The sequence below is a fragment of the Orbicella franksi genome, chromosome 4, assembly GCF_964199315.1.
Source record: "Orbicella franksi chromosome 4, jaOrbFran1.1, whole genome shotgun sequence".
Taxonomy (NCBI): Eukaryota; Metazoa; Cnidaria; class Anthozoa; order Scleractinia; family Merulinidae; genus Orbicella; species Orbicella franksi.
In genome coordinates this window covers 21,752,301-21,774,260 of record NC_138148.1, presented here as the reverse complement: position 1 = coordinate 21,774,260, position 21,960 = coordinate 21,752,301, and the positions used below count along the sequence as shown (strand labels likewise).

Below are 21,960 nucleotides of genomic sequence, written 5' to 3'. Positions count from 1 at the left end.
GAGATTCTCTGGAGCTGGATCTTTCTCCATCAATTTGGAACAAGATGTCCCCGCTCATCCTTAGTCCACCCATTTCCATCTGGTGATGCTACTGAAAGCCTCCTGTCTCGGGCATGTTTCCAAATGAAGCATTGATAGTTGGCCCTTTTGACATGATGCACTATCTTCAGTAGGTGGAAGTTTGCTGCTCTCCAGGTGTTCCTTGAACCTGAGATGGTTCAAATTTGAAGTAGCTTCTCCATATAGAACACCGATAAATTTGAAAGAAACAGTTAACGTTTCATCGCTTATGGCTGTGCAGTCTGTACCCAGGTTCTTCAGTCCAACAGGGTAATCTTTATGTTTCTTCATTGTAGTGAACCCTCCCTTTCTGCCTATGCCGTTTAGGTTACTCGTGGAATCGCATCCTGTCAAAGCATGCATGGCCGGCAAAAGATTGCACACATCTGGACCCACAGCCTCGTGCAAGGGAATGAACCTTCTCTTTCCTCCAGTACCTGTGTGGAACCAATGCCCTTGAATGGACAGTTGGCTGAAGTGATACCAACATAAAACTGCTACATCTGTGTCTGGAGAAAAAACGATGATCCTCTTGGAAGAATTGTTGCCGTCTGATGACTGGTTTGTTATATATTCGCAATGCACAAACATCCTAGTGTCGCTTCCTGGTGGTCGGTATAGAGAGGAATTATATCTTCTCTGTTCAACGTCTTGGTCACTTTCACTGCTGACCCATCCTGTGATGCTAGAATGAGTGTTTGATCATCCTTGAGTCGTCCGGGAAGGCTCTCACACCAATCAGAGAGTAGAAACGTCAACAAATTAGATTTGGTTTTTCCACTGGACAAACAAAGCTTGAAACTGCATGGCGCGCAGGTAACTTCGTTTCTCTGCTCTGAATCTATTTTTCTATGGCCGTCCACTGAGATTCTCCCGACAATATGGACTTGACTGGCGAACTGGAATTTAGCAACTTGCAGACTGAAGAATATTTTACCACCTAAAACTAAGAAATCGCTATACCGCGCATTTATACTGCCATATTTTAACTATTGTAACCAAGTCTGGCACCACTGCGGAAAAAGAAACACTGCTAAAATCGAGAAAGTCAACCAAAGGGCTTTAAGGTACATCATCAAAAATAAAAGTGCATCTCATCAAGATCTCTTGCGAAGAATCAGACTCCCATCCATGGAAACTCGAAGAATCCAGGGCATGCTATTGACAATAAGTAATTGTATATCGGACAAAGTTCCATCCGGAATTAGGGATCTTATCACCTTACACTCATGCAAGGATAATTGTCAACATGACTATATCCTATCTTTGCCGAAAATTAACGCGACTAAATATGGTCTCATATCATGAAGATATTTCGCTGCAAAGAAATGGAACGAGCCAACAAAAAAGTGATATTGGAACTAGAGTAGGCACTAATGAAGTGAACAACAAAATCTGACTGATATCGGAATTTATTGTGATTTGATTCTCTAGATTTTTAGTTCTCTGCGTTTATAGTTTTATACGATCAATTATTGTACTTTTTAAGTTTTAATTTTTAGAATATGCTGGGGCCGTGGATTGCATGTAAACTAGCCGATTAGCTAATCGTTAACTCCACGCGCGTTAGACAAAGTATCGTATCGTATCTTATCGTATCGTAGTAATAGTTGCTGCAATTGTGTCATATAGCTCTCCGAATGCATCTTTCCTTTTGAAAACATCTGAATTACTGCCAGAAGGTCAACTTTGTATGTTGTTTGATGAAGACTATGGGCAGGAAGTTTGCTCCTGGCAAGACTGTCCATTTCTAGTTGTACTCTTGGTTGGTTTCCTCAGACCCATCCATGTTGGCTAATGCAAGGGGAACAGATGCAAGATCATACGACGGCACTTCTTCTAGATCAATGTCACCGTCTTTGGACACAACAAGAAGTCTACTATACACCTGCCTGTCGAGGTTGATTGTCTTCAGAGCCTGTTTTCCCTTACTCGGCTCAACAGGTTCGTTCAGACTTTGAAAGGTTTCGATGTTGATTTTCTTCAAAGGATCCCAGAAATTCTCCTTGTCAGATATTAGCCCGGCTTGCACAAACTCTCCCATTGCCTTTTCGCCTTGCTCCTTAACACTGAGTAAAAATTCCAAAACTTCAGATGATGTAATTGTTCCAGTGGCGATATTGATCAGTGGCATCTTTTCTCCTTCGTACTGACCGATATCGAATGGATTTACCAATTTCGTGTCAATGCACTGAATGATATTATTAACGCCATTTTCATCTCTTTCAATTCTTTGTGATCCAAGTTCTTTATCTTTTTCTCAGCTCGTGAGAGGGGCCGAATTCAACAAATCCTGCAATCTGATTGGTTCCGGGAGCGGGCGAAATTTTCTCATCCGGACCGCCACAGCGGGCGGAATCCGTCGAGTTGATCTATTTTCGTGAACGAATTAGCGGTAATCGTCAATTTTTCGCCCTTTTTACACTTCCATCGACGATTAATCAAGGCAAGTTTATCTCTATTCACCTATAAAGGGCAAGGAAGGTCACTGTAAGTAAATTCAATTGAGTTTTTTGAAGTTGTGAGAGTTTGTTTGGCTGTTTGTAGCTCGGCGCTGTAATGGCGCGTAATCCTGCGTGTCTCTCTCTATACAAGTTTAATTAAAAATGACTCAATTTCAGTCGAGTTTACCTCTCTGATCGTTGCTGTGTTTGAGAGAATTTCTGTGGAATACACTTAACGAATTTCCTCGCTATCTGCTACTCAATTTACGGTAGAAACCTCTGATTTCGAGTGATTCGCAACGACTGACAGAAATTGTTTTTGTAATACAACTTCAATCTTTGGACGAAATTTCACACCGGAAAAACACTTCCGGAGAACTTAACTGGTGAACTAAATCCCACTAACATAACGTAGTTCGAAATAAATCTGTTCTTTAATACATCTTACCTTATCTAGTATCTGAGTTACTCGCTCGTTCGCTAGTTAGATTTTTTTAGGATTGGTTTGTGCACGGCGCGTAAGCCAATTCGATGCAAAGTTGCGTAAACAAACCCACTTGTAAGCCAATTTGCCGCAAGAAAAAAGATAAACATGTCATTGTCCGGCTTAGGATCGGTCCGTATAGTGAAAAACTGTGACCTCGGTCACAGTTTTTCCCTATACGGACCTCCCAGCCGGCCAATAAAATATATTTACGGAAGCTTGAGCCTGCCGAAGTCCCACTCATAACTTTCAAAGAGGCTGTTGCTGCTGCCATCATATGAGCTGTGAGTGCGCACCTATCTCGTGTTCCCTCCATGTCAGTAACTCCGACAGTTCCCCGTTTGGTTTTGGAATCTCAATTGTTGAAATTGTTTGCTATTACGAAGTGTGTAAAGAGAGCCCTACCGTTAAAATTTACACTATACCTCAAACAGTCCTTCGTCAATTACTGAAATCGTCCCCCAGTATTATTCATTTAAAATTAAACTAATTGTATCGGATTCTATATCATGTGCTTTTGTATCTATTTATTAGAAACAAGTACCGTGGTTTCTTCGCACGCCAGATGTGTTTTTTTTTTATACTTCTTTTATGACTTCACCTTCCATTTTGAAACTCAGTTTTGAGATGCGAGCCAACAGGCTGATTCAAATAACGTTAGCATCAAGAGAACAAGCAAATTACGAGGTAAATTATAAAAGAATAAAAACAGTTAACTTTTTTGTGACAAATTACCTTGTAGGACGAAATAATGACCACCATGTTCCCACAATGAGACAAACTGCAAGTACTAAGCGTAGTCTGAGAGAACATGATACCGAAAGGTATAATGGGAAATAAAGTTTGTAATAGGAATAGATAGACGGGAAAATGAAGTGGAACAAGAATAATATCGTGTTTTTAATCCCTTATTTTAAATAAGAACATCAATACGTATCTTTTCTTCAAAAATATAATACATTTATAAAATATATGCAAGTTAGTCTTAATGTCATAGCATCACAGGAAAAATAATATTTCCTTAATAGGGTTGCTATGGAAATACACAATTTGGAAATTAACCAGGAAGGAAGTTACCAGTTTTTCTTTGTACTTCCTTAATTTGGCAAATATTCGGTTAAACATTGATGCAGCCCCTCTGAAAATTAAATACAGTGAGCTGCTTCATTAAGTGCAATTTCCGGGGGAACATCCCTTATGAACTATTATTTATTTCCACGTGTATATTTCAATTTTACACCTCTCACATCTCCTAGACAACTCTCACAACCTTAGAAAACGTGAGCATACGAGGAAAGGAGCTATTCTCAAAATATGTTTGATTCTTAGCATAATCTATATACAACTAGTGGTACAGAGTTACTCCCAGTCCCCACATTAGCGTTGCAAATGTTTTCAGACATGTAACTACAAACTGCCCACTCGAGAGTTCCACTGCCACCCTAGTATTAACTACTAAGGTCCAATGAATAATTCTAGTAAAGTTAAAATTTGCCAGCTTTCCAAGTAAACGGGACGGCCATAGTCGGTCACGGGCACCCGGACTATGTGTTTCATTCACCATTCTGATCCCCCAAAACGGCTAGAAGCCCGTTAAACATGGAGCGAGCCTATATAACGAAGCTGAGGTGTTCAGCTTGTCAGTTTCAAACCCAATGGGCCACCAATGCTCCCATTTGATTGGTTTATCCACTCAGGTCTAATCCTCCTTAAGCAAAAAAACGGCGCTACGCAGTGCATTTTAGGTAAATGTACCAAATTAACATACTTAAGGTATCACGGTAGGTGGATTGACAGTGTTTGGAAATCGCGCTCTTACGCTGGCGCTTTGAAAGAAAACCCTATCAACCTATACATTTTCTGAAAGCTTAATAGTTATACAATACAATCATATCTTTGAAATTTTTTAAACAGTTATTGTCGAGGTGAAATTAAAAGAAATGCCCAGAAACGCTGCTTCGCTTAATCTGGTTCGCATCCGCGCGTGAATTATCAGAGCGGCGCGATTAACATCGGAAATGTTTTCTCACACATCACCCTCTAAAAGGGTGTCTACGATTTTCCAGATGTGGGTTGTTTTTTTTCTACACCCTCCTAAAGTTTGATATTTTCAATGCGGACGTTTCCTTCCACTAAAGAGGCCATAACTTTGAAAGGGAAGCGAAATTAAACGAAGCCCGACACCGTTTTTTGAAGGAGGTATCCTGGAACATACCTGCCGATTTTCAGCCAATTCCGTCGGAAGACGCCCGTGAACGAATTAAAAATGTTCATCCTTAAATGCAGTTTTATTTTATTGAGAAAAAGACTAAAAACCTTTTATGAGATTGGTATGATTAGGTGTTAAAAATCCCCTCCGCACTGACCGATGTCGGCATGGGTCAGTGTGCCACAACAACGGCTTATGACAACTTGAAATAATCAGACGTCTACAATTCCCCGTCGCAGTGAAATCGTCCGAGAAGCGAGAAAATGACAAGAGCTTTATACAGGTTTGTATTTAAACTGCCGTGAGTTCTTTCACTTAGAAGATTTCGTCGGCGGCATTGGCATTATGTTGCTCAAGTTTAGGCTTCTTCGTTCTCCGGACATTTTTAAAACCATGCCTGGTGAAGCCAAAAGAGGAAATCTCGACGTCTACATGTGCGCTTGACTCTCTCGTTGTGGAAGTTTCGGAATCGCGTCCGTTCTCCAGCAATTTCGTGCGACTAGTACTTGTTGTAGTTTGTCCTTCAGCTTCCTTGGTGGGACTTGTGTCCTCGAGTTCCTTCAACCATTCTTTTTGTTACAGACCGTGGGTCGCTCTGAGCCAACGGATCTTGTTCGACGCTGAACCTGTGGGTTCCACCAGATTTTCGCCTCTCCGGTCTCTTCGAAGACGAAAATGGGCAGGAAGTTTTCTCGGGTTTCGCCCTGATTCTTGCGATGAAAGAACCAGATCGATTCAGTTCGCGTGCACAAATGAAATATCACACCGCAGTTCGCTTTACACGTGACAACTGGCGGTCGATGTTATTTAGACGTGTCAACGCGCTGTAGGGGGTTAATGAGATTCAACAATAGTTTTTCTCTTTATCTTAAAAAATAAAAGCTTTTCTTAACATTCTTTTTGCAAAATATTTATCCCAGTCTTCTCAATTTTGAACAACAACAAAAAATATTTTTCGCATTTTTCGTGAAAATTCACCTACCATTATACCTGAAACAAACAAGATAGCGGTGAGCCGCAGAGTCCCAGCGGGCTCTGATGCCCTTTAGCTGTGCTATTGCGGGCTGCGGTCATAAGAATAATTAACCAAAAATGCATAAGAGCTCTGAGTTTACGATTCAAGAATTACAAGTGGAAATCGAGCGACCGAGTATGTAGTGCGTATTTTCCCGAAGTACACAAATATGGAATGTCATGTTTAAGCTTGCATAAATTAGAATACATTATGTTGCACGTGACGAGTGGTGTTGTTGAATAAACGAATTCAAGATGTCGCTGTGTGCGTCCGAGTCTTAGTGACAAACATTACATGGTACCAGGAGTAAAATGGATTCGTTCAAGCCTCCGGAAGCTTTGTCGCTTCAAGGAAATCCAAGTGAAAATTGGAGAAGATGGGTCCAACGATTCGACCTTTATCTGACGGCGTCTGGCAAAATAAAAGAAGACGAGAAAGTTCAGTGCGCGATCCTGCTTCACGTGATCGGTGAAGAAGCGCTGGAAATTTATAATACCTTTAAGTTTGCTACTGGTGAGGATCCAAACAAGATTGCTCATCTTAAGAAGAAGTTTGAGGAGTATGTCAACCCGAGAAAGAACACTGTGTTTGAAAGATATCGATTTTGGGAATGCAAACAGCAAGAAGGCGAGACAATTGATCAGTTTATCACCGAGCTGAAAACACGTGCAAAGTCCTGTGAATTTGGCGATCAGCATGACCTCATGATCCGCGACCGAATTGTGTTTGGTGTGAGAGATACCCGACTGAAAGAACGACTGCTCCGTGAATCGTCAGACCTTACCCTAGAAAAAGCGGCAAGTGTTTGCAGAGCCGGCGAAGCAAGCTCGAGTCAAATAAAGGAATTGGAAGATTCTGACAAGAGCGTTCCAGTTCATTGGGTCGGAAACAAGTTCAATTTAAGGCGTCCAAAACCGCCGCGTCCTAAATTACCGTTCAACTGTTCGAAGTGTGGTACTAAGCATCTACCAAAGTCATGTCCTGCGTTTGGAAAGCTTTGTCTCGTTTGTAAAGGAAAAGATCATTTCGCCAAAGTTTGTCCGCAAATGAAATCTCCCGTACACGTAGTCACTCCCAGCGATCAAGGCGCCATTGGTGGAGGCGAATTAGAAGTTCAATCAGATAATGGAGATCAAGAATTATTTATCGGAACAGTGACTAGTGCACCGCCTGTCGAAGACTCGGCTTGGTTTACGAATTTACGTGTCGGCGGAACACCGATTAAATTCAAACTGGACACAGGAGCCGAAGCGAATGTGTTGCCACTCAGTGTGTACTTGAAACTCAGAAATAAGTCACCGCTTTCGGAAACCAGCGTCATTCTCTCATCTTATGGAGACTTCAAGGTTAAACCTGAAGGCACACTAAACTTACACTGTGAAGCTCGTGGAATGAAAGAAAACCTGCCATTTTTTGTCGCCGCTGTTGAGTCACCACCGATTTTGGGACTTTCAGCTTGCCAAAAATTAAATTTGGTCAGAAGAGTAGAGAGTGTTGCCCAGGCGCCACTCACAAAGGAAGAAATTTTGGATGAGTTTCCTGACGTCTTTACTGGACTGGGCTGTATGGAAGGCAGTTATCACATTGAATTGGATGATACAGTTGAGCCTGTCATTCACCCACCACGGCGAGTGCCATATAGTCTGCTTGAGAAGCTGAAAGAAAAACTCCAGGAGCTAGAAGAGAAAGATGTTATTCAGAAAGTGGACAGACCCACCCCGTGGGTTAACAGTCTCGTCATTGTGGAGAAACGTGATGGGTCCCTACGCCTGTGTTTAGACCCCAGAGATCTTAACAAGGCAATTCGCCGAGAGCACCACAGGATTCCAACTGCAGAAGATATAGCAAGTCGTCTAAGTGGCAAGAAAGTTTTCTCCATAGTGGATGAAAAGGATGGTTTCTGGCAAGTGTGTCTAGATGATGAAAGTTCTCACCTCTGCACATTCAACACTCCGTATGGCCGTTATCGCTTTAAAAGAATGCCATTTGGTATAAGTTCAGCACCAGAGGTTTTTCAGAAAAAGAATGAATCCATATTTGGAGACATTGATGGTGTGGAAGTCATATTTGATGACATAATTATCGCTGCTAAAGATGAGTTTGAGCATTATACACTCATGAGAAAGCTTTTGCTAAGGGCACGAGAAGCGAAAGTTAAGTTCAACCCAGCAAAGCTCCAGTACAAAGTCAGTGAAGTCAAGTACATGGGGAACATTGTGTCTGAATCAGGATTGAAGCCAGATGTTGAGAAAGTGCGAGCCATAGTTCAAATGCCATTACCCCAGAACAGAGAAGAGCTGCGGAGATTCTTGGGAATGGTGAACTATTTTTCTCAGTTTATTCCTAATCAGTCAGAAGCTACTGCCCCCTTGCGAAGCCTGTTGAAGAAAGATGTAGTTTGGATCTGGTCACATGAGCACACACAGGCAGTGGAGCATCTAAAGGAGATCCTGTCAAGTCAGCCTGTTTTAAAGTTCTTTGATCCTTCTAAGCCAGTCAATTTGCAAGTGGATGCCTCTAAGTCAGGTCTAGGAGCATGCATTCTCCAGGATGGCCACCCAATTGCCTACGCATCAAGATCTCTCACCCAAGCAGAAGTAAACTACGCCCAAATAGAGAAAGAACTTCTTGCAGTGGTATTTGGCTGCGAGAGATTCAATCATTATGTTTATGGTAGACCAGTAGATGTTATGTCAGACCATAAACCGCTGGTATCAATCACAAAGAAGCCACTGGTTAATTCTTCTCCAAGGCTTCAACGCCTGCTTCTGAGACTTCAGAAGTATGAAGTCAACATCTCTTATGTTCCAGGCAAATACATGTATGTAGCAGATACACTCTCAAGAGCCTTTCTGAATGAGCAGCCTACAGATGATGATTTGAACGATGACATGGAGGTGATGGTCCATAGCCTCACTACAAATCTTCCCATGACCCAGGAGAAATTGGCACAAATGAAGTCTGCAACAGCACAAGATGAAGACCTTCAGAAATTATGTACAGTTGTTAAGAATGGTTGGCCTTCCCACAGAAGCCAATTGCCTGCATCAATTGCCCATTACTGGAGTCTTCGTAGTGAAATTCATGAAGTAGAAGGCCTGTTGTTCCTTGGCCAGAGGCTCATAATCCCACAAGATATGAGACAAGCTGTCCTGAATTGTATCCATGAGAGTCACCTTGGTATTGAAAAGTGTAAGTCAAGGGCTAGAGCTGTAGTCTATTGGCCAGGCATGTCTACTGCAATTGAGAGACTGGTGGCTAAATGCCCAGTGTGTCTCAAGTATCAAAGAGAGAACCAGAAAGAGCCTCTCCTGCCTCATGAAGTTCCCCAGAGACCATGGCAGAAGCTTGGTGCAGACATATTTGAACTGAACACTAACTCTTATTTAGTTGTGGTTGACTACTACTCTAAATATCCGGAACTTTGTCTTATGAAAGACAAGACAGCTAGCTCTGTTATAACTAGCATGAAATCAATTTATGCCAGACATGGTATTCCAGATGAAGTTGTTGCTGACAACATGCCCTTCTCAAGCAAGGCTTTCCGTAATTTTGCAAGTGATTGGGGATTTGAAATCTCCACATCAAGTCCCAGATACCCACAGTCCAATGGGATGAGTGAAAGAGCAATCCAGACCATCAAGAATTTACTTAGAAAGGCTTGTGTAGACGGAAATGACCCCTACATTGCTCTACTGGAGTACAGGAACACACCCATCTCTGGACTTAAGGAGTCACCTGCTCAGCTGTTAATGAGTCGCATGTTGAAGTCCAAACTACCTACTGTGGAGTCTCTCTTGAAACCTCAAGTGGTTGATAGCCCCCAACAGAAGCTGCAACAGCGGAGTGATAAGCAGAAGATGCACTATGACCGGAATGCTAAGCAGCTGCCGAGTATTAAGGAGGGTGAAACAGCTAGAATAAGAAAAGGAAAGACTTAGGAGCCTGCCATCGTTACTGCACAACATAGTGCTCCAAGATCCTACATAGTTGCAACACCTGATGGTACCACCTACCGACGAAACCGTCATCACCTGCTCCCAACAGTCGAGTCGCCTCCACTGATCGCAGGACCAGCTATTGATGGGCCAGGCGTGCCTGTAGTAGCCGAACCGCCAGTTGCCGTCCCACCACCTGATGCTGCCATGCCCTCCCTAAACTCATCCAGCCATTGCAGTCCTCAACAGACACAGCGTACTTCCAGCGGCCGAACTGTCAGATTACCAGCAAGATTCAGAGAGGACTATGTTATGAACTGAACTGTCCACACTCAGTAACCAGACATTGAATCAGACTGTTTTGTTTTTTTTTTTTTATTTGCTTACTACTAGGCTGTGTTATTGTTGGTTATGGGGAAGTTCCAGTTAATAGTGACAACAGTGTGGAACAGACATTTTTAGCAATTTTCTGTGAATTGTTGTCACATAACTTGTTGACCTACTTTGTTATTCCTTTGTTTTCTTTTGTTTTCGGTTTTGTTTATTTATTTATTTTTTATTGGAAAGGAAGATGTCATGTTTAAGCTTGCATAAATTAGAATACATTATGTTGCGCGTGACGAGTGGTGTTGTTGAATAAACGAATTCAAGATGTCGCTGTGTGCGTCCGAGTCTTAGTGACAAACATTACATGGAACAGATAATATATCCTCAATTTTCCAAGAAGGGGTTTGAGAACTTGATGAGTAATTTCTTTGAGATCGATTTTGCAATAAAACTAATAGTCCATGGGCCAGGACCCTGGAAAGAGCCATTTGGTACCAAAACGAGGGACAAATTCTAACACTTATTTTTAACAACTTTGATTCCTCTAGGTTATTTTGGTGTATGATAACCATGCCAAAGGAGTAGCTTTACTAGGATTATCACGTGATTAAATGACGTCACTCGGTTTGGCTGAATAAGCAGAATTGATAAAAAGATGCCTAATAATAGTTAAATGCAAACCTGAAATTGTTACATACATTGATTTTTGGTTATTGCAAACTTCAAACGCAGCTTTCAGACCTAATTCCAATAACTTATATATGACTTATAGGAATTATCCCTAAATGGTTTCCATGGCAACACTTGTCAAATTATAAATCTGAACAATAAGACGGAAAATGTGAAAAAAAAAGAAAGTGCCCGTGTAAATTGCAGTGGTTACCTTCGAACGCTCGTCCTAAACTACATTGACTCCTCTTGTTTCGTTTGGTATATGATAGCCATGTCAAATGAGTAGCTATTCCAGGCTTATCACGTGATCAATTGCAAATGACTCGGTTGGGCTGAACAGATAGAACTGGTACAAATGTGATTACTACGGTCAAATACAAGCAAATGCAAATACAATCATGTTACATACACTGGTTTTTAGTTATTGAAAATCTCAAACGTTTTCAGAGCTTATGTCAACAACTTATTTTTAACTTAAAGAAATTGTTCCTGGATGGTTTCCATGGCTAAACTTGCCAAATGTTAAATATGAATAATTATTCAGGATATAAGAAACTGCTTGTACACGTGTTACATTGATAATTAAAGTTAGATTTCTTCGTCTTCTTCGTTGTCATCTGAGACAAACTCCTCGATAGAATCTTAACATCTGTTGTCACAGTCTAATAGCTTGCACACATCCGTGCACTTCAAACCATTTGCCAGGCAACTGCAGGTAGCAAGTTGACATGACCTTGTACACGAGCAAGACAGTAGTTTTAGCACGGTTGTAGGGGCTGGGTCACCGCTCATCACCAGTCAATGACAAAGTGATGACCGTCTTCGCGCCAGCCAAAACCAATGGGGTTCGCGTCCCTTGGCAGTTTTGCAGACTTCGCTTCCAAATGACTGCTTGGAAGTTTGCGCGAACCGCATGCTTGAACAAGCAGTCGACGCAAGGTGGTAATTGAGAGGAGTCGATGTTACCCTTCTTGGTGCAGAATAACCTGTACCTCAGCTCATTAATGTTTTTTTTTTTAAATGATTACAGTATTAGATGCTACTTGGGAATAACTACTTACAGAGCTGACATTAACTATTGTACTAGACGAAACTTATTATTCTTACAATACTATACTTACAATGTTCACACTAATAGTGTTTACAGCACCTTTTAATCCACAAAAATAAATCTAACACCTTACAATAAAAAGAAAAAAAAAACAATGAAGATGGTACAAAAGGGAAGAAAACGAAACAAGTGTTTCAAGTGTATTGTTAGGTTGATTACGTATAGCATTACTAGTATATGAGAGCGAAGATAAAGAGCAGATTGCTGTGAAAAGCTCGTAGGTGACAGCGTATGTACGAGATGGTTGGCAGAGTTGATAGCTGCAAACGCTTCAGAGGAAGTGATGCTATCTATCAGTAGGTATATATTCTGCAAGAGGTTCCCATTTTTCCATATCGCCGCTTTTTGTCTCCAACTCGAGCTCATTAATGTTATCAGTATCATTCTGTTATCAGTAAAGCTTACATGTATATTCTTGAAGGCTCTGAAAAAGCATATCTGATATAACCCATTTCATCCCCAGCTGCTTAAACATTTCTTGGTAAGATGTCTGTTGCTTGACAAGTCGTAGGGCTCTTATCTTTTCTCTTCCAGCGAAGGCACTCACTGTGTCACACCCAATGAAAGCATGCATACCAATTGGGCATTTGCAAAGTTCTTCTCCTACGGCTGCCACCACACTGGAGATACTGACATATCTAGTTCTTGTCTGCGCTCCACACTTGACATACATGGATGCCGAATAAAGCAATTAAACGACAGGCAAAGTAAGAATACGTCTGTATCTTCTGATGCCACAACCACCACCTTGTAGCGTGATTTAGCTGCATGAGCTGCATTTCTTGGTAGGCCTGGTATCAGCCTGGCAATAAGCCTGGTATCAGCTTCTTCCTGTGTGGAGTTGAGCTCTTCAACTATATTGGCAGCTTGTGAGGTAATCTCGTAACAGTCACGTTCGCACGAAAAGTGACCTTGCTTGTCGACTTTGTTCTGTATTAATCCCGTTTCCACCCCTTTACCACAAACTCTGTGAAGGCCTTTTTATTCTTTGGATTCAAAAGGAATTTTCTCCACTGCTGCACCTTGTGTTCGGATGCGTCCGCATGTAGTCGCACTAAGACCCTTAAAAGGTTTTTCTTCGTGCGTTTTCAGGAGCTTTTTGGCGGGTAACTTCTACAAATCTCCTAGAACGAGGGCCGTAACCATCTTCTACATTGTAAATGGGAGATTTTCTGCATCCAGTGCCTCAACACTCCTCTTTTTGGTCTGAACTATCTGCGTTGATGGTTCCGGGAGAAGTTGTGGTCCGAAATGCCTCGCCTGCACCGCTATTCCATTTACTCTATGCGATGTTCCTTCACCCAATAACGTTTCTTCTAGGCGGTCAATGTTATCCCATGCCAAAGTAGTGCCACCATGAGGCTGGATGTTATCTGGCAATGGGATTTCACTTGTTGATGTCATTTTTTTACGGCACAGTGCAGTGTTGATTTCTTCAAGCTGGGAATAGGCGATTCCGTGGCCGCAACGATTAAGCATTTGGATGAGTTCAACGTTATCTGTCAGGGTTTTCACAGCATAGGGAAGAGGGATCTGTTTGGATGGCTTAATCTTTACTCTGCTCACTCTAAACATCAGATCTTGGGCGAAGGATTTCATCAACCTCTGCACTCTTGGATGACAGTTTTTATCTGGCCACTCTTTTTTTCCAGTCAGATATGTTTGCAAGAACGAACCCTACTCTTTGAGAACATTCATTGCGCTCTTCGCGAGATCTGAAGGGCGTGGAGACTATGAGATTTTGTTTTCTGTTCTTTGAATAGCTTCGCGAATGCCAATAGCGGCCCGGTTTATATTTGAGCTCCGATAAGACTGGCTTGCATTGTCCTGTTTTTTCCAGAAGAAGGGTTGTTATGTATTTGGCTACATGAAGTGTGTCAAATTGGCGGGAACTATGAAGACACTGGTGGTTTCTAACAAATTTTCAAAGAGGAGGACATCGCCAAATTCTGCCTGGAGATTCTGTCTGGTGTGCTTTTTTGTGGATAACTTGATTTCTTCAACAACCAAAGCCGTGAGATACGTACGATAAAAAGTAGTTCTGTCACTTCACTCAATCTGGCTATTGTAAGAACATCCGATCTGATGTAATCATCTGATGTAAGTATCTGGTAAGCTTCTGACTTGAGATTAGCATACTCATGTTCTCAGCGATTCACCACAGCCATCGGAAGCCGCAGTTGGACTTGCCTCAGTCCTAGTAGACCCCTTGAAGCATGTCCTGTGGTAACAAGCTTCAGCTGTTACGATTTCACGCGACGCAATTGCGAGAATCCTGCTGTCCTTCTTTTCCATGGCTGATTTTCTAATTGAGTGATCTGCACGCAAATCTCTGCATTGTTCCAAGGGTTCCCGATTTCTTGTTCCCTTGAGATTCTTCTTTTCAGAGAATATGCAGAGATGTTCGTAAGTTGTGCTGGTGCATGGTAGGGTAGGGTTGCTGCTTTAAAATTGTTTCCAAGAGCTTTCTCATGGTAAACATGCTACGACATTTTCTGTGATAGTAAATGTTGGGATTGCTCCTTCATTTAGTGTCTCAGCAATATCAAGGTGTTTGTGTTTACGAACAGCAGCTGCTCGCCTCTTACAAGGGTACTCTAGGACTCCTCATCTTTTGGTCTAACTAGTTCCGTATCATGGTCAGTACAGTGAATCATACATGCACAACTGGACTGTTCTGAACGTGATCGCTCTTGATCGATGTTTTGTTCTTCAGGCGTCACATTTCCTCTTTTTGTGCCACCTATTCAGTCATGCAAGGTTCTACGTCAATATTAAGACTTAAAGGTTTTAAAAAGCCATTTTTAAACTGGTTTAATTTAGGCGCTGAAGTTTGTATTTATTTATTCAGGTGTTCGTTCCTCACCAGAAATGATTTTATATAAACAACAAAAGCAGCATAAAAGACCATCCGCACTGTCATTGTAAATTACCGTAGTCACTATACATGAATGAAATCATCTTTAGCAATGTATGAAATGACCCTCATATCAAAGGAAAACTATTATTTAATATCATTTTCCTTTTGATGCATTTCAAACTCCACATTTTTCAAAAGCTCTCATTATGTCATCTACTGCTACACCTTTCGTATAAAATGAGGAATGATATATACTCGAATGCCTATTTCGAGGATCTGTAAGTTTCTTGTCAAAAATCGACACCATCAGCTTAATATTTAGTTTATTGATTTCTCTAAATGTTTACCTAGATGCTTACTGTTTATTTATCCCCTGAGAACACTTCTCGTTTCTATAAGGAACCAAAATTTTAGCACAAATTAGCCCTACACACCTGTCAAGAATACCGCCATCTTGGATTTACCTATGATGCAATGTGAATGACACCGATGGTTGTTTTTTAGTTTTTCGTGTAATCCTGACACAAACTTCTACTTCTAACAACTTCGAGGGGAAATAAAAATGTTTTCCCTCTTTCTCAAATATCTAAAGTACTGATAAAACGATCGTGACCATATGTTTAGAGGATCTTCTTCTGAGCCTCGTTTCCATGCTGAAGCTATTTTTTGCGAAATTTTAAATTAAGAAATCTCACACAAAGCTACTCATTCAGAAAGGTTATCATACAAATTTGAAAACAACTCATGCAGTAGTATCAGCTGATAACACTTAGGTTTTGTCCTTAGGTTTGGTACCGTAAAGTGGTCTGGCCCATGGACTATAACGATAAAAAATCACGAGGTTTCGACTTCTCCGAGGTCATTAAAAAGTGCGAGTAAAAATATATAAAATTAGCATAAATATTTTTCTAAGAGTAAAAATGCTTTAAAATGTCACGAACGATAGAATGCAATAAAATATGCAAGACGTGATGAAACTATTCACGGAGTTAAAAAGAGGACCTAAGACAATGAGACAATAAAACAATACTAATAAGCTTAAAGACTGGTTTCAGAGCTATCTTTCTTAGAGATATCAACGAGTAGCACTACAAGGCACCTATTCCAACTGGTTACAAGTCTTGTCTGGTGTTCCGTAAGGCTCCATATTGGGCCCTCTGCTCTTCCTTGTCTATATAGACGACATTCCTTAATGTATTAAACATTCAGTATTCACTTTGATAAATAATGCCAGATGCTTCGTCTGAAGCTGAAGCAGACCTCTTCAAGTAATAACTTAAAAAGTAAGAAGCCAAATCCTTGACCTTAACGTAACCGAAAAGCGCCGCACCTACTGTATTCACGTTGAAACGTACCCTAACTGTGTATTCAGTTAAGTGCAAACTAAAGGGTTGCACAAAGCTGTTCAGAAAGGTAATCATGGAGTCCAGAAATACAGAAATACTTCAGTTCATCCCGTTGACATTACACAACTAGATACACACAAAAAAATAGGTCCGCAATGCGTTTTATTCCATTCGGTTGGAATGTTGTTTATACATGTTAGTGGGAATTGAATTGCTACAAGTGAGAAGGTAGACAAATCGCTGCAAGTGGGAAATGTGTGGTAAAACACTGTTTACTTACTTTATCCTCTAATTATAATTATTTGTTTTGCTCTTAGTCCCAATGGGACAAAACACAACAACAATCTCTCAATTTAGCCCTATTTTGTGCATTGTCCCATGTGAGTTTTAATTCTCTGAACTCGCTACTGTTTACACATGCCAAGTGAACTTGTACATGTAGTATCAAGATGTTTTGCTACTGTAATGACTAAGCCTGTTTAAATGCATAACAACACCAATAACTGAGTCCCGCGGGGTTGTCAGTTGTTTTTTGAGTTGCGCATTCCATCCAAAAAATGGCGGCTAATGTTTGCGTGAAAACATGCCGCTGAGCGGCTGGGCAAGACGCGCACTGTGCATCGTTTGGTGAGAGTATGGGAGGGGGTCGCCCCCTCCCACTGGGGAAATTTTTGGAAAAAAAATTCCCAGAGATGTAATGTGGGGCTACTTTCACCAAACATTGTGTACATTGTGTAGATTGTCTAGATTATTTTGTGTAGTTTAACATTGTGTAGATTATTTTCCCATTCTTAATAAGTTATTCTCAAATCCAGTGTTCATATAAATGACACAAAAAAATCGCTCCAAAAACAAAGAACCAGAAGATTTCAACAATGAGAGGAAATATTTCATTTAAGTTTCACCTGCCTCACTACTGTTGTTTTTTTTCTTGGTGTTTTCTATTTTTTTCCATTTCTTTTAATTAATTTGATACAATATAAATCACACTTGCACATTGTGTAACTCCACTTCATTGTATTGGTATTTTGTGCATAAGGAGGCAAAAAAAAAAAAAACTTTTGATCTTTTTCTTTTTGGAATTATTTCATAGAAGGTACTATTAAACAATTAGATTATGAGCTCGAGATTTCTATCGCGTCGACTATGACGCATAGAAATCGAGAGCGAGTAATCCTCGCTCTCGATTTTTATGCGTGATAGTTGACTCGGTCTGATTATCTAATTGTTTTAGTATAAATCTACTAGTCGGTCAAAACTTTATCCAAATCTTCTTCACTAATGCTTCGAAAACGCCAAAATGCTTCGAAAACGCTACTCGCTATCTATCACAGAATAGATAGTGAGTTGCGTAGCCAATCAGAGAACGACATTCGTGATAGAACGTTAGTAGATTTATACTGATATCCAATTGTCTTTTTAAAAACTTAAAACCCAGTGAGAAAAGAATCCCATCAAGAGCCCCTAAAAAGAAATTTTGACGGAATCCACCAGAGGTTTGAGTAACAAGTGGACAAAAACCTAGTACCAAGATTATTTACATCGTATTGCAAACTTCTGTACGACTGTTTTAAATATCTTCTCCAAAAAAAATCATTTCTAGCAACACCAAACGTCGTAAACAAATGTTGAACTTCATATGAAACACTTGAAAGTACTGGTGAAATGAAACTGATGATGAAATTTTGCCTGTGTTTGCACAGGTTCTCTGACCTTTGAAATTTATTTTCTCTCGTTCCCATGGGAAAATGTTTTCGGTGTTATTTCAGGCAATTATTTATGTATTTAGCTTTAAGAAAATGTAAAAATGACTGTAAAATACTTAAAATTATTCTGCTACCAGAGGTCTATCTTTTTGTCGAGGGTCGAGAGTCCCATGTCGAGGGTCGAGGGTTGAGGGTAATATATTTTTTATTGGTGTGAAGCGGTAGATTGAAGTAACTGATGAGCTAAACTGAAACTAGAGGCAATAAGTGGCACGATTGCTGAACAAAAACGTACTGAAAAAAAATCTTACGATTCTTGTGATTCGTTAACCACATCATGGTCGACGACTTTTAAAATTTTAAATCAAGTGTAACGCACATAGGGAAAATGTCACGCACATCCGAATCCTACATACCGGCCCCTAAATGGGAACTTTACTTTACTTTGTTGAGTTTGTTGCATGTACAATAAAAAAGAAAGAAAAGAAAATAGCATCAGCAACTGGAGCAGAAGACAGGACGATGTTCCAGTTGATATTCAACCCCAATAAATATTAACAAAATAGTAATAATAATTATAATCGTAGAGGCAGTAGTAAAAGTAGAAATAATCATCATATAAGTATTTAAACTTAGTTGGGTGATTTTAACAGGAAAACGTGAGTAATATATTGAAATCATGGTTAATTTGTGCACCCCTCGACCGATGCATCGGTCGGCATATCGACCGATACTCGACCGATACTCGATACTCGATATGGCGATACTCGATATGTCGGTCGACATATCGACCGATACTGATATCGGCCGAGTGTCGGTCGACATATCGACCGGCTATCGGCAGATAAATCGGTCGATATAGCGCCCGAGACTCGGCCGATACTTTGACCATTGATTGTGGGCGGAATATCGGTCGACTGTCGTATGATATAAGTCAAAAGCTTGGATTGCTAGTGTCAGATGTATAAGTTATGCGCATTTCATCCTTTTTTAGTCAGCCTTAAAAATTTCTGAAGGCTTTATGTTCGGATCATTTAGCCACTGTCAAGCAAGGCGCCCAAGTGAAATACTGCCAAATACACAAAATACAGTTGACAGGAAAAAGGATAAGGACGATGAGGGATAACAAGGTGCTGGAATAGAACTGATGAAAGACACGCAAGTCTTGAATTTGCCCATGCATCGCACTAATGCTTTTGCTGTTTTTTTGATTTTTACATTACCTTGCCTGTGGGAGGGGTTACTGAACGACTCAAAATTTAGGAGACTTACGCAAGCATTTGACAAAACAATCAAGATAAAAAAATCAAAAAAAGCGAATACACGTTTAGGCAACTTTTTCACACCGCCATAGCTGTCGTAGTATCTGGCCTTCACTGGTGTAATCCGTTTGATTTTTTCAGGTATGGAACGGGGCTGGGTTTCAGCCTTGCGCGCCCTGTCAACGAGTCGTACTTGTTGTTAAATAATTCTACTGAGGCTACGCTTGTTTTCTACATGTTCTCTAACTTGTACTTCTTGGTTGGGTATATTCAAGAAGATGGGATAATTGTCCTCTGTTAAGAAAAATTGTCTAAGTCAAGTTCTAGAATAATCTAGAACCGGAAGTCATTCAACCGTGACCAATTTGTATAAGAACATTCCAGAACATTCTGATCCTTATGTAATTACTCAGATTAGAAACTGTGTCAAATTACTAAATTTAGCTCCTAATAGAAGTTTCTAGAACTTTAAGCCTCATGTATATTAGAGCGAGAGGTTCATCTGCAAGAGAGATTGATTCAAATTTGAAGAAGCTTAGTGCTGTAAATTCGCGAAGTTACCTTACGGAAACAAATTAGTTTGTTGCTGTTACCAGCGATCCTGAGTTCTGTCTAGAAACAACCCTGCTCTACAACGATACTCGTAACATGGGGGGCCTGTCCGGGAGAGCAGAAATTTGTTTGCTGGACTGCCGTAACCAGGAAAGGTACAGGACAAGCGTGGTAGAGTGGGTTTGGTGTTCTGTGTGAACCGATTTCGTGTAAAAGAAGGTTTCGCTGTTATCCTGTGTGGACATTTCTTGACTGTGTGTCATACTCTGTTATCCTGTTTGGACATTCCCAGACTGTGTGTTATATGATATGGAGAAGTTTGTTGAGTTAGGCAAAACGTTTGCCCTGGAAGGAGCTGAGCTGCTTGCATTTGTGGCGAAGCGTAGAGAGGAAGAACGGGAGGAGAAACGTAGAGAGGAAGAACGAGAGGAGAAGCGTAGAGAGGAAGAACGAGAGGAGAAACGCAGAGAGGAAGAACGAGAGGAGAAACGCAGGAGAGAAGAAGAAGAGAAAGAAGAGAGATTGAGGATAGCAGAAGAGGAGAAAGTGGAGAGACGTAGAAGGTAAGATGAGGAGAAGGAAGCGCGACGACAAGAGCGAGAAATAAGAAAACTACAAATGGAGACTGAGCTTCAGAGACAGAAAGTGGAAATCGAAGAAGCCCAGAGAAGACATGAGTTAGAAATGAAACGTTTAGAATTGGAACAGACCCATCAGGGGCCAGGTGTTCAAGCATCTAATAAAGAGGACAAAGCGAAAGCTCCTAACCTTCCCTCTTTCGTAGATGGAAAAGATGACTTGGATGCTTATCTTCAACGATTTGAGAGATTTGCAACCACTGCAAAATGGATAAAGCTGAATGGGCTACCAAGCTGAGTGCTTTACTCTCGGGCCGAGCGCTAGATGTTTACTCCCGCCTTTCAGAAGAAGCAGCCTCAGATTATGGCAAGATGAAGATAGCTCTTATGAAAAGGTATGATCTTACAGAGGATGGTTATAGGCGTAAATTTAGGGTCTCAACGCCTGAGACTGACGAGAGTCCAGACCAGGTTATAGTTCGATTGTCAACTTACCTGATTCGGTGGCTCGAGTTATTGAAAACAAAGACCTTTGAAGGACCAAAGGACTTGATTGTTAAAGAACAGTTCATTAATTCATGTCCTAAGGAACTTGTTGTTCACTTGCGTGAACGAGCACCTGAAACCCTGGAGGAGATGGCGAAAATTTCTGACCAGTACTTAGAGGCGCATGGAAAGCACGTGTTTAGTCCCGCACGGAACAAGCCGCCTACACTACCGGAGAAGGAAGATAGTAAGAAGCCACCAAGTGATACGTCACCACTGTACTGTTACAGGTGTAATGGTCGAGGACATAGGTCTGCTAACTGTCCGACCAGGAAATGCTATTTGTGTGGTAGGCACGGCCATGAAGCAAGAAACTGTAAATCCAGTGTGCCAAGGTCAGGAGGACAGATCAAAAATGGTAACCCTGTGCGGCGAAATCAGGTTAGCGCTGGATGCTTAGTGCAATCTTCACCGCCACAAGCTACAGCAGAAGATATCCAGGCATGCATTGAGGGTGAGCAACTCCTCTTAACCTGTGGTAAGAAAATTCCTTTACTGAGTAGTGCCTGTGTTCAGCCGTTATCTGGAGCGAGGAATAAAATGCCAGTGGTTAAAGGGCAGATAGACGACAAGACTGTCGATGTGCTAAGAGACACTGGTTGTAGTGGTATTGTAGTGAAAAAGAGCTCGTCTCGGAAGAACAGTACACAGGTGACTTTAACTGTATGTTGTTGACTGACAATACTGTGAGGAAGGTACTAATTGCTCGGATCACAGTAGACACCCCTTACCTGTCTGGGGAAGCCGACGTGCAGTGCCTGCCTGATGCGATCTAGGACTTGATAATCGGTAAGGTGCCAGGCGCCCGAGCAGCAGACGACCCAGACCCCAATTGGCAAGAGGCATGTGC

General features: G+C 41.1%; 3 pseudogenes across 1 annotated transcript in view; 2 read left to right on the top strand and 1 right to left on the bottom strand.

The window, feature by feature from the left end:
- LOC145484910 (uncharacterized) overlaps positions 1 to 21,960 on the bottom strand; it is a 437,829-nt pseudogene that overhangs the window by 322,495 nt on the left and 93,374 nt on the right. The gene's annotated exons all lie outside the window — the stretch shown is intronic.
- Positions 19,722 to 20,726, top strand: LOC145483751 (uncharacterized; annotated as a pseudogene).
- Positions 20,832 to 21,899, top strand: LOC145483750 (uncharacterized; annotated as a pseudogene).